This window comes from Mus pahari, chromosome 5, assembly GCF_900095145.1.
Source record: "Mus pahari chromosome 5, PAHARI_EIJ_v1.1, whole genome shotgun sequence".
NCBI lineage: Eukaryota > Metazoa > Chordata > Mammalia > Rodentia > Muridae > Mus > Mus pahari.
In genome coordinates this window covers 163,861,326-163,880,076 of record NC_034594.1, presented here as the reverse complement: position 1 = coordinate 163,880,076, position 18,751 = coordinate 163,861,326, and positions in this window count along the sequence as shown.

Sequence of the window (18,751 nt, the reverse complement as noted above, 5' to 3'; positions counted from 1 at the left end):
TTCTTCTTGTGTATTTGAGGTTTTCAGTGTGCAGATTCTTCTGCCTTCCTGCCTCTGGCAGAGGCTGCAGGGTCTCCTGTCAGGAGCTGGGTCTTATGGTCAAACACTTCTCTTGGCAAATTCACATCATGATAGTCCTAACAGGTAAAAGGATGGGTTAGGAACCTCTACTACAGTTCCCAGGTGTTCTCCATCCAGGGCCAGCTAAGACCAGAGCAATCTGAGGCAAGTACCAGGACAAAGGTGACTGTCTTAGTTAGGGTTTTACTGCTGTGAACAGACACCATGACCAAGACAACTCTTATAAGGATAACATTTAATTGGGGCTGGCTTACAGGTTCAGAGATTCAGTTCATTATCATAAAGACGAGAACATGGTAGCATCCAGGCAGGCATGGTGCAGGAGGAGCTGAGAGTTCTACATCTTCATCTGAAGGCTGCTGGCAGAAGACTGACTTCCAGGCAGCTAGGACGAGGGTCTTAAAGGCCACACCCACAGTGACACACCTACTCCAATAGAGACATACTTCCTAACAGTGCCAGTACCTGTGTCAAGCACATTCAAACCATCCATGACTAGCTGATAACACCCTTCCCACGGGTTAGCTGAGTATCTTGGACCAGGAGCAGGGCTAGGACCGTTCTTTCTGGGAACCTTTCACAGACTGGAGAGTAGCCGGAACTCTCACGGCAGAAACACTGAATGTGGGCCCACCCAGCCCCTTCTGAACTCCTTTAACCTAAGCTCTACTTGTAAACTTTGGGGCCTGGCTAAAGATGAAGGCAGAGAAAGCAGGCCACCTCCTATACCCTCCAGGGCTTCCAGTTTGGAGTGACTGGTGGGCAGGCACCTGCAGAGATCCAGGCACACTTTGAAGAGGAGGTCCACCTAGGGGCCCGCCTTCTCTCCACACCTCTTATTCCCTTGTCCCCAGGCTGCAGTGCTGAGACTCTGCAAGCACGGGGCTGCAAAGGTCTTATATTCCCGTACCTGCTGGAGTCCCAGCATCAGAAGGGACTGGGAACCTCCTCACACAGCACAGCGAGCAAGTTCAAAGTCAGGACGATACCCTCTGTTCTAAACCACTCACGCCCACTGCACCTCTGTGGCCTCATCAAATCCTCCAAACCTCTGGGCACAACCATGAGAATCAGTTCCAGTGAGAGAGCCAGACATTATCCCCTGTTCTCTGAGGGGTTTTGCAGGCTGTGCCCCCCCTGTCCCCTGCTCTGTGATGGAGGGAAGCTACAGGCGGTGCCCCTGTCTGAAGTGTGGAATACTGTGTTTACATTCCGAGTCCCAATGGCTCCTGGCCCGAGCATGGCAAGGCCCCAGCGCTGACCCATGGGAAGGCTGCTATCCGTTGTCCTGACACTTGCCTCGGCTTGCCTAAGCTGGCCCTGGATGGAGGCCACCTGGGAACTCTAGAGGAGCTTCCTACCCATCCTTTTTACCTGTTAGAACATGCATGAGGGAAGCGGTATTTCCACAGACCTCAAAATACTAGAAGATCTTGCTGGGCTGAATGAAGATGAAGCCAGGACCCTGAGGGAGGGATTGAACTTGTGTCCTGGGACTGAGGGTAGAATGGAGACGTGTGATGTCACTGTGTGCTGAGACTAGGACCTGGCCCTCTGTAAAATCAGCTGGAAGCAGATGTAGTAGCAGAGGCCCCAGAGTTGGTTTTGTTTTAACCCAGTGCACTTGGCTGTTTCCCAGAAGGTAAACCACCCACGGCCCGCCCCATGACACTCAGAAGAAAGCAGAACAGGCTGAGCAACCACCGGAAAAGCAGAGGGGTTGAGCCTGGCGCCCAGGCTCCAGTGGGGCTGGAAATAGAATTCACAAAATGAAGTTTGGAGCTATAATCTGGTGCAAATCAGAAACAAACTGCCCAGCAATGGAGGAGCTGCTTCAAAATTTCAGATGCAGCAACATCTCCAACTCTGCGGCCAAAAGACAATTACAGCAAAGCACGTCTCTAGCTTTGCCTTGGAGAAAGCAATGTCACCCTGTGGTGGACTGCATGCCAGGCCAGGAGTGAGACTTAAGTCAGGCCTAGTGGCTGGGGTGGGAACCACAACCTGGCCCCTCTGCCTCAGACACCAAGAGATGCTGACACCTGACCTGTGTTGCACTTTTGCCTGAGGCACGACCAGGAGACCAGGAGCTCACTCAGGTGCTGTCCCAGGCTAAGGAATGCTTGCACTCTGAAGGAATAGAGCAGGTTGCATACTTGCAGATATAGCTGGGTCGCAATCCCTTTGGCAAATCTTTATCTCCAAAAAGTATTTATTTATATTATGATTCATTATAGTAGCAAAATTACAGTAAGTAGCAATGAAAATAATTTACTGGTTGGGGTCACCACAGCATGAGGAGCTGTATTAAAGGGTCACAGCATTTTGAAGGTTGAGAGCCACTGACACAGTTAATGTCAAGCTTGTCTTTTTCTTGGGAAACACCTCTTAGTAAGCACATGGTGACAAATTGTTTGGTCTCTATAAATGGGGCAAAATAGAAAGTTTGGACAAGAAAAAATTTGTGCAAAACCAAAAAGAAGGAACTTGACCTCCCTCCCTTATGATGTCACCAAAGCAACATTAATAGGGGAAATCCAAACCCCTAATTCCTCAGCACAGACCATGTGTCTTCACAATTCTGCACTTGCATAGGATTTACATATGCGTGCATATAATCTGTAGAACATTCAGCAATTCTTAAAGTGTGAGGAGTGTGGGTAGATCCACATAGTAGGACACATTTTTGAAACTCTGTTTCCTGCCTTCTGGTGGCTTTCCTTCAGAGTTCAAGGTCCCATGTTCACTCTCCAGTGTCTTGGAGACACTGCTGACGTTCTTCCTCCAGGATCTTAGTACAGAGACAGGGGTCTTCTGAATGAAGATGGGGGTGGGAGTGTCCTCTTCAAAGGACCTGGACTGGACAGCACTTTGCTGGGTGACCCTGCAAAGAAGGGACTCTTGTATATCTCAACCTAACTGTCCAACTCTTGAAAAAATGGACCCAACGAAATGAGGTAATTTCTCCCAGGACTCTCATTTTGGGAGGGGAAAAAAGGCCACAGCCATAGGATCTGTTGGAAAGAGATTCCACACAGTTCTAACAGCTTGTTGATCCACCTTTCAGGATGAGACTGAAGCTCGGACAGTGATGGGTCCAGTGAATGGGGTGGTGCACACCTTGGCTGGCATTGCTTAGATGGGATATCCTTGTCCTCCATTTAATCCTTGGTCTGCAGAACCCTGGAGACTGACTTGGATCCCTTTGTCCCTCTTCCCAATGTGAACACATTGAATAAATCTCCCTTTTGGCTTCTTGAGGACAAGTGGCTGGACCTGACCAGAGTCTCAGGTTGTGACCCCCAAGCCTGATAACTCTATGGAGACTGAATCTATGGTAGGACCCCTTTCTGTATCTTTTGAGAAACAGAAATACCCTTAGCACAAACTCTCTTTCTATTAACCTCACTGATCCTGGCCCTAAGCCTTGATGCCCACAGAGTCAACTAAGAGACTCTGAGGAGATCCCAAGGTCCCATGTTGCTTTGGCCCCACCACTACAGCTCCCCTGCAAACCTGGTTTGTATGGGGGAAACCCAGGCTCTACCTACAGCTCCCTTGTCTGAGGCTGGCAGCAGGTTGGCAAGGACAGGCTCAGAATTCCCTGTTGACCAGAGTTCCTCATCTGTTTGTGCTTAGCTGGCGCCAGGAAGGCGTGTCCCAGGTGCCCAGTGCTGAGGCGTCAACTCTTGATTGGCTATGCTCCTCCTGGACACCCCAGTCCCCAGAGTTCCCCCAAGCTGGTAAACATGGCAACAGGAATCAGCTGCCTTGTTACCTGAATTCTGCTAGTGAAACGTTAACTAAGGATCAACTTTCTCCTTTCAAGGTTATTGATGGGGAAATAGATTATATTAGCTTAGAGGGTAGATATCTGCCCAGCTCTAGTGATGCTTAAGGCTTATTATAATAATAAAAGTTGTGTGTCTTTTATCCAGAAACTGAATGATCAAAGGTGGGGCAAAAAAAAAAAAACCTGATTGAAATTAAATATTTTCTCAAACACAAGTGGTAATCTAAAATGTGATTCAAAGCAAGGCAGCCTGGTGCGGAAGTTGGCCCTGGGGACAGCTATAGAGTTCTACAACTGAGCTTCCCTCTTTTGATTGGTCAAAGTGCTCCATTAATCCTGTCAGATGATCTCCTGAAGTTGACACCAGAGCAACAAGGCACAGATGCATGAAGAATAACTAACGGTTCTCCAGACCCACCACCGAGGCTACAGTTAGAACATGGCCATAGAATGGCTCATGATAACTAACGGTTCTCCAGACCTGCCACCGAGGCTACAGTTGGAACATGGTCATAAGAATGGCTCATGACAACGCCTTGGGAGCTGTGAGAGAGACTCCAGGAAACAAGGCAGAGGGCCTTCTACCTCAGGTGCACTGTGTTCCCTGGATTGTTCTTGGATATGATTTCATGCCTCATGCACGAAACATTTACATTCAATTTATAAGACACGTTTCTTCTTAATGGATGTCAGATCATGGCTACAGAACCCAATCTGGTCTATGTACCCTGAATCCGGATACGGCCTTCTGCCTTGCTTTTGTGCTTTCCCAGATAGAATCTATAGTATGTACAGGCAATTATGCTTAAGTTGGTCTGTCCTGAGAAAATTCTGGGAAAGGGCTGCTCTGTTAATATTTAGTATGTGCTTACCGGTGTTTATTTACATATTGTTCTGAACATGTTTTTCTGAATTCAAACAACCTTCCTTAGATCATCACTTTCTTTGTCACATTCATATCTAAAGGTACACTGATGCTGAAGTGAGGTTGCCCACAGCATCAGACTGGTCTACCCCATTCTTTCAGGTCCTCAGATTTCAGGTCCAGCAGACAAGATCTGCGCATGTCGGCTGAACAGTCAACAGGCTACAGAGAACAAAATTCTCTGTTTCTTTATTTTGAACACTTCTCAAGCTCATAAAAATACATAAAGACATGTTGATGCATTTCTATATGAATATATTATTATTATTATTATTATTATTATTATTATCTTGTTTAAAAAAAAAACAGTATCTTCAGCCTCAGAGATGGCTCAGCAGTTAAGAGCCCTGGCTACTCTTAAAGAGCACTAGGGTTAGTTCGGCCCCACATGCTGGCTCTTGGCTGTCTATAGCTCCGGTTCTAGTGGATCTGACACCTTCCTCTGACCTCTTCAGGCACCAGGCACTTATGTGGTGCAGACAGACATGCCAATTGTGCAACAAGTTGAAACAACACAAAGAAAATAATTAGTGACGCTAAGAGATCCTGGGAGCAGTGATCTTTGTTCTCGGAGGAATGTGGTTGTTACTAAGAGAGTGGGGTCAGATGTGAGTCTTTTGACCACAAACCTGCCCTAGGAAGGAGGAACATGCAGTCTGCAATCATCCATGTCCTATAAAAACTTCTGTGAAGCCATCTTGGTGCAAAGGCTATAACAGCAAAAGAGGATGGCAGCCAATAGGAAACCCCAAACCTCTCCCTGGTTCATCTGCTGCTACAGACCAAGGGCACTCCTCCTACGGTCTGCATCCAGAGAGCAGGGCAGGGGCAGACACTCCTTCCCCAGAGTCTGGACTGACCCATAAACGCAAGCCTACTCCAAACCTGGGCTTAGCAGTATGTGTCTGTAATCCCAGCGCTCAGGAGGATACAGAGTTTAAGTCTGAGCATGAGACTCCCCTCTCAAAAAAAAAAAAAAAAAATCTAAGGCCTCACCCCAGAGTCCAGGTGCTGTGGCTTGTGAAGGGCAGGAAGAGCTCCTGAAAAGGAGACACCTCCGAGAACCACCCTCTCGGGAAGACCGCCCCACCACTGCCTCACCGCCTCACTGCCTCACTGGCTTCTGAGTACAGCAGGCAGGACAATAGTCATACTGGTTTACTACCACCCATGAGCTGGGTTCCAGGCCCTTCGAATCCTAGCCTGCATTTGGTATGGGTGGTCTTTTTCATTGCAACCATCGTAGCCTGTGCTGGGTAAACGCAACGTGTGGCTTTCAGGGCCATTACCAGGTAAGCTCAGCGTGTGACTCCTAGGGGCTCTCTCCAGACTGTCCTCCTCTGCTTATTCTCCATGCGTGTGGGGGGGGGGGCAGTGTTTCTGGGGCTCACTCCCACGTTGGCTGGTTGTTCTAACAGTGTTGAGAACATACATGTGCTTCCACGCATCCTGAAACCCTACATATTCTACTCAGATTGCTGTTTAGTTGTGAATCTGTGCGGAATGCAAAAGCCTCATGGATTTTCACAGTTTCTCCTAGATGGGTCTCAGAACTCATATTGGTGTCTATGATCCGGTTATGTTATTGGACTTGTCCCAAGCCAGGGCCAGCCATTAGTCCTCATTAAGCCAGTTACAAGATCCTAACTAAACATAGAAAGCAGAAAAAGGAGATTTATTCTATGTGGCCACTTGGGAAGAGGGACAAAGCGATCCAGAGAACCCCCCCAGGTCATTCTTCGGGGTCCTGTAATGAACCAGAGTTTAAATAGAGCCCAAGGATATCACTTCTAGGAGGTCAAGGTTTATAGCCCTGACCTATCCTTGTCTGGGCGTCAGTCTCATCCAGTAAGGTGGGCTGACAAGTTAGAATTCTCTCTCAGGGAGACGAGATCCCTCTCTGGCCAGCATCAGTTATTTTCCCAGAATGAGATTCCTGGGGAAATTCCTGTTTTGGGTGGAGGGTACATCATTTCAGTAGTCTGATAGTGGGAGATGCAAGCATTCCTTTGAATAGCTTAATTTCTGCCCAGCCTGCTACATTTCTAGCCAACATCTGCTTATAGTCGTGTTTGTTAGCAAAACTCATTTGTGAAGACAGGCGTTGCCAACAGTCAGGCACATTTGGTAACATCTTTTCTGGGAATGGAGTCCTTTTGCACCATCTACTTTAACTTGAAAGATCCCTTGGGCGTGTCTTCTTTCATGTTTACATCACCCTGAATGCCTGATCTCATTCTGAAACCTTGAAATAAAGTATTTGGCACTCTGACTGTTCAAAGTTGACTACACTAGGTTTGTGGTTGTTTGAATGAGACTGGTCCCATAGGTTTATATGTTAGAATTCTTAGTACCCAGTTAATGGAGCTGTTTGGGAAGGATTAGGAGTGTGGCCTTGTTTGAGGAAGTGTGTCACGGGGGGAGGGGGCTTTAACGGTTCAAAAGTACATGCCTGGCCCAGTTTCTCTTTCTCTGCCTGCAACTTGTGGGCCAAATGTGAGCTCTCAGCTACTTCTTCAGCAACATGCCTGCCTGCCTGCCTGCCAGCCTGCCACCACATTCGCTCCCATGATGATAATGGACTCACCCTCTGAAACTGTAATCAAGTCCTCAATTAAATGCTTTCTTTATAATTTGCCCTGGTCATGGTGTCTCTTCCCAGTGATAGAACAGTGACTGAGACAAGGTTCTTCCAAGCTCCACGGGAAATGTAGAACATTCTTGTTGCTTCCCACAGAGAGCCCTTACTGAACTTTGGTCAAGACTACACTGATTCTACAGTTCTATTTGAGAAAATTGACAGGCTGATTGCATTGAATCATCCAACCAGCAAGTCAAATAATATCTGTGAGCCTCCTAATGCATCTGGGAACTAAATTCAGGACCTCTGCAAGAGCACTAAGTGCTCTTAACTGTGGAGCTGTCGCTCCAGCTCAAGTACTCCCTATTTTAGCTTCTATAGATGGATTTCAATATTAGCAAATGTAAATAAACTTAGGATTTGCATATCAATGTAGTCTAATAGATACTAAACTGACTTTTGTGTTCTCTCTCTCTCTCTCTCTCTCTCTCTCTCTCTCTCTCTCTCTTTCACACACACACACACTTTTTTCAAGACAGGATTTCTGTGTATCCTTAGCAGTCCTGGAACTCGAGTCATGGACCAGGATGACCTTACCTCTGCCTCCCAAGTACTGGGATTAAATATGTGCACCACCAAGCTGGGCGGTGGTGGCGCATGCCTTTAATTCCAGCACTTGGGAGGCAGAGCCAGCTGGATTTCTGAGTTCGAGGCCAGCCTGGTCTACAGAGTGAATTCTAGGATAGCCAGGGCTACACAGAGAAACCCTGTCTTGAAAACAAAACAAATCAAAAAAATATATATATGTGCACCACCACCACCTGGTTTCTCTCTCTTTATACATGCTTTTTTTTTTTTTTTTTTAAAGGAATTTTAATTCAGCAACATGGNTNCTCTGGCAAGGGATTATGTCCAAAGATTTGATCTGGTCAGAAGGCAGACTTGTCTTAGATTATAGTATGATCTGGCTGGAATACATACATGCCACCTTTAATCCCTAACAATGAATAAAGGTAAGGTTAGTTTATAGAAAGAAGCAGCCATGTTTGAAAGTGACATCTAATTGAGGGGCAGAGAAAGTGTTAAGTGAGAGAAAGAGTTGACAGAATGAGTAAAAGATAGGCCACACCCAACTCACGGGAGAACAGACAGGAAGAAGAGGCTACTCCAGAACAGTGCAGGGAGAGGAAGGTGTGTGTGTGGTAGTTCGAGCAAGACAGCTTTACAGAGACAGGTGGCAGAGAAGTTAGACACGGGTAAAGACAAAAGAACGAGCCAGAGAATAAAAAGGAGCCAGGAGATTAGAACAGATTGTCAAAGTTAGTATGAAGTCAAGCAGAGCAATTCAGTAAGAGGCCAAGAGAGGCTGGATTGAATCAGTCAGCTTGGAAGGTTAGATTATACAGAGGCTAGAAGCTTCCAGGCCTAAGCCTAGGGATAATAAACAGAGAAAGAAATGCTCTGGGCTCAGCCCAAACCCAAAACCATGTATTCATGCAGCTTGTGTATGGCTCTCATCTCATCCCTCTGTGGAAATAAATGTGACCTTTATACTTTTTCTTTCATTTTTTTAGTGTGTGTGTGTGTGTGTGTGTGTGTGTGTGTGTGTGTGTGTGTGTAGGAGTATGAGTATTATCATACAAGTGCCACCACACAGGTATGGAGGTCAGAGGACAACTTGTAAGAGCTGGTCTTCCCATTTCACCATGTGGAATTGAACTCAGGTCCTCAGACTTGGCAGCACTTTGCCCACTTTGCCCACTGACCTTTCTCTTTAGATCTCTTTGTATATTCTTGGATGATTCTTGTACTTAAAAGGAAACGTGAGCTGCTGAGAGAATGCTTCTTTCTTTCCAGTCTTGGTGCCTTACAAGTCCCTTACCCAGGTTCCCTAACTCAGACATCCATAGGCATTTCAGGGTAGACATTTGTGTCTCTCAGACATCCACAACAGACATTCCAGGATGGACATTTGTGTCTTGTTCTTGGCCCTTTTAGCATCAAGCACCATGCCACCTGTCAGTTACTCAAAGGTGTCAATTATCCAACTGAAGGGGTTCCCTTCTATTACTAATTTAGTGAGAGCCTGTGTTGTCAAAGGGTATTTGAATTCATGAATGTTTTGTCAAGGTGATATTTGAATTTCTACTTCTAAATTGTTTAATGGTGAATTATATTGCCTGACTTCTTAAAATGTAGTAAATCTTGTACTGTGCTAAATCCAGTTTTGTTATGGTGTAAGAACTGGTTAACACATTCTTAGGTTTGATTTGTTAAGATTTTGTTTGGGAACAACCCTTCTTCATGAGTAATATTTGCTCCCTTTCTTGTTAAGTCATCTTTAGTTTGGATATCAGTATTGTATTGGCTGGTTTTGTGTGTCAACGTGACACAAGCTGGAGTTATCACAGAGAAAGGAGCCTCCCTTGAGGAAATGCCTCCATGAGATCCAGCTGTAAGGCATTTTCTCAATTAGTAATCAAGGGTGGGAGGGCCCATTGTGAGTGGTGTCATCATCCCTGGGCTGGTGGTCTTGGGTTCTATAACTGAGCAAGCCAAGGGAAGCAAGCCAGTAAGTAATATCCTTCCATGGCCTCTGCATCAGCTCCTGCTTCCTGACCTGCTTGAGGTCCAGTCCTGACTTCCTTTGGTGATGAACAGCCATGTGGGAGTGTAAGCTGGATAAACCCTTTCCTCCCCAACTTGCTTCTTGGTTATGATGTTTTGTTCAGGAACAGAAACCCTGACTAAGACAAATATTTGTTGAAAGTGTCATGGTACACATGTGGAGGTCAGAGGACATAGTGTGCAGTCTGTCCTCTCCTTCCACCTTTAAGTAGGATTAAACTGGGTCTTCCATCTTCTGCTGAAATTACAGGTGGTTGTTAGTTGCCTACCAAGGTTCCTGGGAACTGTGCTTGGGTCTCCTGTAAGAACAGTAGCACTTCTAGCCAATGAATCTTCGCTTCATCACCCCAGCTCCGATTCTATTTCATCATACCTTTTTAGCTTGTCGATTATCTTCTTAAAATAAAAAACTTAAATGGTTATCCTCAAGTCTGCAACATGCAATAAGAACTAATATCTTCAGATAATAGGGAACGGCTTCGTGTGTGGTATGAGCAGCCTGTGGTGGTCTTACCAACTCCTCCCTCTGTCCCTTGAGATGGTGCTGTCTTTCATTTCACTTAGACAGGGACTAAATCACCAAAAATTCTGGTACTATGATTATTTTAAACAAGCAGTTATCTTTTTGGACCAGCTAAGAATAAGAACAATTGTCAGTTTCCCTTTCTCTTTTATACAAGTCCTTGTCAGGAGCTAGTTTTTGATACGTGCCAACAGGGAATCCTCTGAGCATAACTCAGCTATTACCACTTTTTAAAATATGAGTGCTCTATCTGCGTGTACACCTGCATGACAGAAGAGAGCATCAGATCCCTGTATAGATGGTTGTGAGCCACCATGTGAGTGATGAGACTTGAACTCAGGACCTTTGGAAGAGCAGCCAGTGCTCTTAATGGCTAAGCAATCTCTCCGACCCCATTATTAGCATCTTAATCAGAGGACATATAACTCCTAGAAGGAGACCCTCAACGAGATGAGGTTTGAGTCTCCTCACTGCAGGAGGCGTGGGAGTATCATCAGACCTTCATCTGAAGGTCCAGCCACTAGTTCCCTGCAGCACCTGCCTCCCAGAGGCACGTCATCTTGTCCCGGGGGTCTCAGGGGTGCTAGAGTGAAGAGTATTAGTTAAGGAGGGACCACCACCATACAGCTTTGGAGAAGTCCTCATCTATGTTGAGATCACACCAGGCTTCTGAAGGTTTAGTGAGTTACTGGTTTGCTGAGCCAGACACTGTAGCCATTGTTGTGCCTGTAGTTGTTACTGTAGCTGGTGTTTATTCACGGCTCCCAGGAAAAGCAAAGGCATCAATCATTTTCCTTCTTGCCGATAAACTTGTGTTACATTTTATACCCAGTAGATCTGACTAGCACATTCTAACCCTTATGTGCTCATCTACAGGCTTTTATTTGGCTTTCATGACTGCGGACGAGTGCTGCTCCGTATAAAGGCTAAATGGATGGACATTTGTTCTTTTCAATACTTTAACTATTTCACTTTAGTTTTTTCTTGACTTCTGACTAAAGCCCGTCCTTCTTAAATAATCAGATATTTTATTTCTCTGGTTACTGTCAAAATCTTGTCTTTAGTATGCTGACATCTGATCTGGGAGATATCCATCCTGCCAGCTGCTCCCTGGATTTCCTGTGTCCAGGGGCAATCAAGGAGAAGGTGCTAAGGTACTTCTGTTAGCCAAGGCTTCGAGTGTGCGTGCACGCACACGCACACACAGGACTATAAAAAATGGACAGAGTGAGACAGAAACCCACATAGTTGGTTGGCTTGGACAACTTTTGAGGAATTTGGACATCATCGGGTTTCCAGAGGCTACCCAGAATTATGCCAGAAGGTCGGGAGTTCCAGGTAGGCTATAGACCGGCTTGCCTTGACCTTCAGAGGGAGAAGAGCTAAGAGAAGCAGGGTTTGCAGAGCGGCTCATGACAGTGGTTCTTAAAACTGAAAACAGATTTCTGGGCTCCACCAAAAAACAAAACAAACCAGAGTATGGTAGTTTTGGTCTTGCTCCCTGTCAGCTAATTGCGAACAACAGCGACATCTTGTGTTGATGACGGGAAGGAGCCTTGCAGAGCTCGCAACCTCGCCACCAGACCAGGATGTTACTGGACCAAGAAGTGCCACTTGTAGGGCCTGTAGAGAAAAGTCCCTAGGCTCATTCAGTCCCCTGGGGGGATTAGGTCCTGCAAGTCATATTCTCTCTAGGGAAAGGGAAGCCCAGTGTTAGAGAATTTCTGGTTTGTTTCAGACTACCCATATTCATTAGTTCCTCAAGGCCTGTTACTTCAACCCAGTGCCCAGTGACTACCTTCCATCCAAAGCAGCATTTGACCTAATACCCACAATGCCTTGTCACCCATCCTTGGCAAGACAGATGAAAATTTGGAGGTAGTGGTGGGGTACCTTGTAAGCTGTGAAGAGGGGAGAGTGACCCCACAGGTCCACCCAGGGCTACCTGGTGAATTACACTCAGACAATCGTGAAACCAGTAGTTCAGGGTGACTCTCTGAACAACCTGAGCCTGTGTCTGGGGCCTTAGTTTGAATCCTGGCTATGCCTAAGCTCATTTGTGAATCCCACAAGATGTCAGCAGTCACTTAGGTGCGGAGAGGCTGAGCATAGGAAAGTTCTTGGCTGTTGTGGTGGCGCACACCTTTAATCCAGGAACTCAGGAGACAGAGACAGGCAGATTTCTGAGTTCGAGGCTAGCCTGGTCTACAAAGTGAGTTCCGGGACAACCAGGGCTATACAGAGAAACCCTGTCTCGAAAAACCAAAAAAAAAAAAAAAAAAAAAAGTTCTCGGCTCAGGTCCCTCCCTCTATATCACCAGACACAGAGTCTTGTGCCTGGGGCACAACCAGGAGCGGATGTGCACCAAAGCTCCAGGACAACTGGCTCCCTCTGAAACAAGATATTAATGATTAACAACCGGGTTACGGGGGGGGGGGAGGGGGGGTCCGAAGAGGGAGGTGAGCCCAGGGGAGGGGCGAGGACAGCAGGTCCCCACCCCCAGGCCCCGCAGCTGGGTGGTGCTGAGTCACCTGGCTGCAAGACTCACTGAGTTCCTTCCCTGGGGCACCTCTGCTCTTTTCGGCTGTTCACGGGCAGCAGGGGGCGCACTCTGGACCTTGGCGCCTCAGGCCGGGGAAGGCAGATGTCTTTGGGCAGCTCAGAGGAGCGGGGAGAGGGCCTGAAGGGAAGAGGGAAGGAAGGGAGAAGGGAGAAAACACAGTTTTTTAAAAGTCCTGTTAGGTTAATCAGGGAGTCAAGGTCAGCCCTGTCTGTAAAAGAGGCTTGTGACACAATTTAAAGTGTCCAGATTGAAACCATCTGAGCAACCCAGTCCTGCTTCAGAACTAGTGGGCCCTGGGCCCTCTCCTAGTCTGACCACAACAGTAGCTTCAGAAACAGGGGGACAAGTAACCGCGGGGGGTATGGGATATGGGTAGGTGGGGGAGGGGCAGCAGTGGTGCAGGAGCCAGAAGCACGTGGGGTGGAGGTTCCTATTGCATTGGACAACATAGTTGTAAATGATGCTAACATCAGCTATCTGGGGTGCCCAAAAGGTGGATACTGTGTTCAAAACAGGAAACTCATTTATTAAGCCACTGATTCATTAATTAATCCAATAACTATTAAGTACTTGCCCAGAACATAATGGTCTGTCTCCTCTGTCACAAAAACATCAAGAAAAATCCAGTTAGAACCCTGCCAAGGGTGGCAGCCTGGAGATCCCGGGAGGCTGTGCTGTGGGGGTGGGAGGGAGGGAGAAGGGGAGAGGCCAGCTTGCCTGTGGGGTCTCATCAGGCTCCGTAACCTACTGCTGAGCCCAGTGTTTCCCAGGAGCTCTGGGAATCGCAAGCTGGGTGACTCACCAGCCCCTGAGCCTCTGAGTGTTGCCTGTTCTCTCTGTTTCCCTGACCTGCCTTCTTTCTACAAGCAGACGTTTTAGAAATGGAAGAACCTGGGAAATCACCCTGAGATCCAGTTTCCTTCCTGTTTCAGGTCCAGGCATCTGTGCACCCTGCTCTTCCTCAGAGACTTAGCCTGTGGACGCCTGCCCTGAGGGTGGCTTCCAGGCAGAGATGGCTAATGTGAGGGGCCTCATTCCTGAGAGTCAGGAAGTGGATCAGGCTGAGTGGTTACTACAGCAAGAGTACAGAAGGCAGAGATAGGAGAACAGTAAAGAGAAAGGAGGTCTGGGAGAAGCCTAACCCTGAGTATAGAGTAGTTACAGTGCAAACCCTCTGGACAAAAACTGACATGCCAGTCCTATGCCCTTCGAGAGAGACTAGGTCATGGCATGTTCTATACCAGGCTGCCCTTAGGAAGTTTCAAAGACACAAGCTCCAGATCCTCTGTCCACCTCACACCTGGTGTGAGAGTCTCCTGCCAGCAGCTGTGAACCAGCCTCCTGGAGGCGGCAGGGCCCCAGGGCCCACCTTACTTTCTGAGTGGCTAGCTGAGGCCTCAGTTCAATGGAACTTGGTCCCCTCCATACAGTGTTTAGAGACACTCAAGGACAGTTTCCCATGTACTTAGGCAGGTGTCATTGTCCAGTCACCTCATGGAAACTGAGTAAATCCAGAATCTTTCCTTCTGGAGAGAGCATGGCTGCAGGGAGCCACTGCTCATCACTGTGGTAAAAAAAAAAAAAAAAAAAAAAAAACCCCTAGCTAAAGCAGCTTAGGAGAGGGAAAGCTTCAGGAAATGTAATCACAATAGAGGGGAATGCCCTCCAGCCCTGGGTGTAGAGCAAGCAAGGCTGGGGGCCTGGGGAGACTGGCTTTCACCTGGGTCTGGGTTATTCCTCGAAGCCCATGCCTCGTGACCCATTTCCTCTGGCTATACCCCTCATCTAAAAGGTTCCACGGCTCTCAGAACAGTGCCTCCAGCTAAGGATCAAGTGTTAGACTTGAGCCTGCATGGTGTGTGTGTATGTGTGTGTGTGTATGTGTATGTGTATGTGTGTGTGTGTGTGTGAGGTGTTTATGTGTATCTGTATGTATACATGTGTATATCTGTGCATGTAACTGTATTTGTGTATGTGTGTCTTTGTGGTATGTGTATATGTGTGTGTCTCTGTGAGTGTGCATGGTATATGTGTCTGTGTGTGTGAGTTGTAAATGTAGTGTGTGCACAGGTGCGTATCTATGTGTGTATGTACACATGTGTAGTGTGTGTGCAAATGTGTGATATGTATGTGCATATGTGTCTGTGTGTGGTATGTGTCCCTGTGTATGTGGTGTATGTGTATCTCTGTTTGCATGTGTATGTCTCTGTGTGCATGGTATGTGTATGGTGTATGTGGTGTCTGTGTGTATTCATGGAATGTGTGCATGTGTAAATGTGTGTGTGGTATGTACATGTGTGAGTGTCTGTGTGATGTGTATACATATATGTGTCTGTGTTTGTCTCTGTGTGTGAGTTGTGAGTGAGTGTGTGTGTGTGTGTGTGTGTGTACATTTCACAGCCAAACCAGTGCAGCTGAGAGCAAAAAGAAACACAATCTGGCTGGGGTGCAGAAAAAGAGAGTGTCATGTGACATTCTAGCAAAGTGAGGTGGGGGATGCAGATGGTTCAGGATTTGTAAGTCTCACCAGTAAGTTTTATCTATCCTAGGAACAAAGGGAAGCCATTGACATTTCCCCATGCAGCTCTGGGTATGGTGTATATTGTGGTGTGATGTAAGTCTGTGTCCTTTGAAAACCACACAGTTGTACTGTGTGAGATACACTAGATAGGTCCAAAATAGACTCAAGGTGGGACAGTTCAACAGCTATTGAAAGAGTTATTTTCAACGTGGGTGATGGTACAAAAGTCGTGAGAAGAGGATGGACTGGAGATGGGTTAAGGAACTCAAACTGCAGGAAATGTATTCTCTATAGAGGGAAAGAGGGGTGAAGGGAAGGAGGAAGTGAAGGTGGATGAGGGAGAATAGAGAATGGCTTTCTGGAGGGTTTACAGTGAACATCTGCTCATTGTGGATCTGGGAAAGTCTGCACACTGGTTATTCACCTCAGGAAAGCCTGTGCACTGCTTATTCACCTCAGGAAAGCCTGTGCACTGCTTAATTACCTCAGGAATGCCTGTGAACTGTTTCTTTACCTCAGGAAAGCCTGTGCACTGCTTAATTACCTCAGGAATGCCTGTGAACTGCTTCTTTACCTCAGGAAAGCCTGTGCACTGCTTCTTCACCTCAGGAAAGACTGTGCACTGCTTCTTCACCTCAGGAAAGACTACGCACTGCTTATTCACCTCAGGAATGCCTGTTAACTACTTATTTACCTCAGAAAAACCTGCGCACTGATTATTCACCTCAAGAAAGCCTGCACATTGGTTATTCACCTCAGGAAAGCCTGTGCAATACTTATTCACCTCAGGAAAGCCTGTGCACTGTTTATTTACCTCATGAAAGCCTGTGCACTGATTATTCACCTCAAGAAAGCCTGCACATTGGTTATTCACCTCAGGAAAGCCTGTGCATTGCTTCTTCACCTCAGGAAAGCCTGTACACTGCTTCTTCACCTCAGGAAAGCCTGTACACTGCTTCTTCACCTCAGGAAAGCCTGTGCACTGCTTCTTCACCTCAGGAAAGCCTGTGCACTGCTTCTTCACNCACTGCTTCTTCACCTCAGGAAAGCCTGTGCACTGCTTCTTCACCTCAGGAAAGCCTGTGCACTGCTTCTTCACTTCAGGAAAGACTGTGCACTGGTTATTTACCACATCACTGTCACTTTCTTGGGAGGTTTTGCAAAGTGACTCCTCTCCTTGCCTACCCTAGCCCGTCTCTACTTAATTTCCATTTCTCTGCACTATTTCAAAAAAAAAAAATCTTTGCTGGGAGTCCAGGTGGTGTTGGCTTATTTCACAATTGACCCCATTCCTGATGCTGCCCCAGGTTCCACTGACTTTCCTTATCAAAGTTACTCACTGAGTGCAAAGTTGAGTGGCGGTACACACCTTTAATCACAGAAAAGGAGGAGACAGAGGCAGATATATCTCCTGGAGCTCAAGGCCAGCCCTCGTCTACATAGGCTACCTAATAGAGAGACCTTGTCTCAAAAAAAAAAAAAAAAAAAGTAAGGTGGTCCACTGAATCGTCTTCCTGAAACCATTTGATTGACACATCCAGCCTCCTTTTGGGGTCTTGCCCAAGAGCTCATAACCAAGCAATTAGTTCTAGCTATCAACATCCTGTCATTTCTGGTCAGTGGAGATGCCATATGAACAAACCCAACTCAACCCCAGGCTTGAGAAGCCTCCCCCAGGATCTGGACTGTGGTTTTGCTGAAGACCACTTCTTGCTGTCCCCATGCCTCCTGCCCCACCCCACCTCTCACCCCACTCCCACACCCTCACTCAGTGTTCCAGCCCAGCTCCTCCATCACCACTCTTTTTCAGGACAAGCTTAAAGTCAAGGTTGTGTCTTTCACTCCAGTCAGAAGAAGTCATTTGCCTGAGTTCAAACAACTGAGACTTGAAGCCAGGTTGCATTTGTCTTGAAAATGCCAGACTCTCGGCCACCCACCTTTGCCATCTTTCTTAGAATAACAGCAGAATTTGACTATAGCTACAAAAATGCCTGCTTTGTCAGACCCCAGGAGTGTAGGGGCCAAACTTGGAATGGTCCAAGCAAACCAGTCAAATCACTTTCACTGAGTGAGACCATCTAGAAACTTCTTCCTCACCCACCAGCATGGACAGCTCTGAGTCACTGAGTCATCACTCACAGTACGCTAAGTGCTAATGACAGGGTGACTCTCTGACTGGAGAGCTCCAACTGTCTTCAGGGTGAGGAACCCAGAGCAGCAACTTGGAAAGTCCTTGTTAATTCCTCAGGAAGTTGAAAGTTTCTGACCTCACAGGTTCTCTTGAGTCTCTTCCTCTTACACAGTGAAGCCGAGTTCTGAGCCACCCTTGTCCCCTGCCAGTGAGGAGCCAGTGGCCTCCCACAATGGCCTTTTGAGATGAAGAAAAAGAATTAAAATTAAAAGAATTAAATTGTAGCAAAGTTCATTATTTTCTAAATTTGCTTTTCCATTGAGATGTAGGTGTCAGCACACCCGTAGTCAAATGTTCCCACCCTCAGGTCAAAGCCTGTTCATTGTGAAGCTTTCACTCATCCCAGTCTCCCTAACTCCCTCAGGCCCTTCTGCAGCAGCGGACCTGCTCCAGCCTCACGGTCTGTTCTTGTCCTCTCAGGCCTCAGCGTGACTCCCCTTTCCCTTCCCATTTCCTGCTACATTTTATTTTATTCATTTTTCAAGTCTTAGGACTCTTCCAAGGGTCCCCACTTCTCCCTCCACAGAGTCTCACACATAGTCATGCACACACATGGGTGCACACACACCTGCACACACTCAAACACAGGCACACACACATGCACACACATGCGCACACACCTGCACACACTCAAACACAGGCACACACACATGCACACACTCACACACGTGCATGCACACATTCACACATAGACATGTGCACACACACACACGTGGGTGAGCACACAAACACATGCGCACACACATGCACACTCCATGCATTCCCTTTGGGCCCAGTGCATCTTCATCAGTCAACCACCCTAGGCATCCAATTGCCTTCTGCCAGGATCCAAACATAAGCCTGGCTCACAGCAGCTCTCACTAAATGGCACCATGGGACTGGCAATAAGGCTCATCTGTAAGAGCGCTTGCCAACAAGCTTAACAACCTGAGACTGATCCCCAG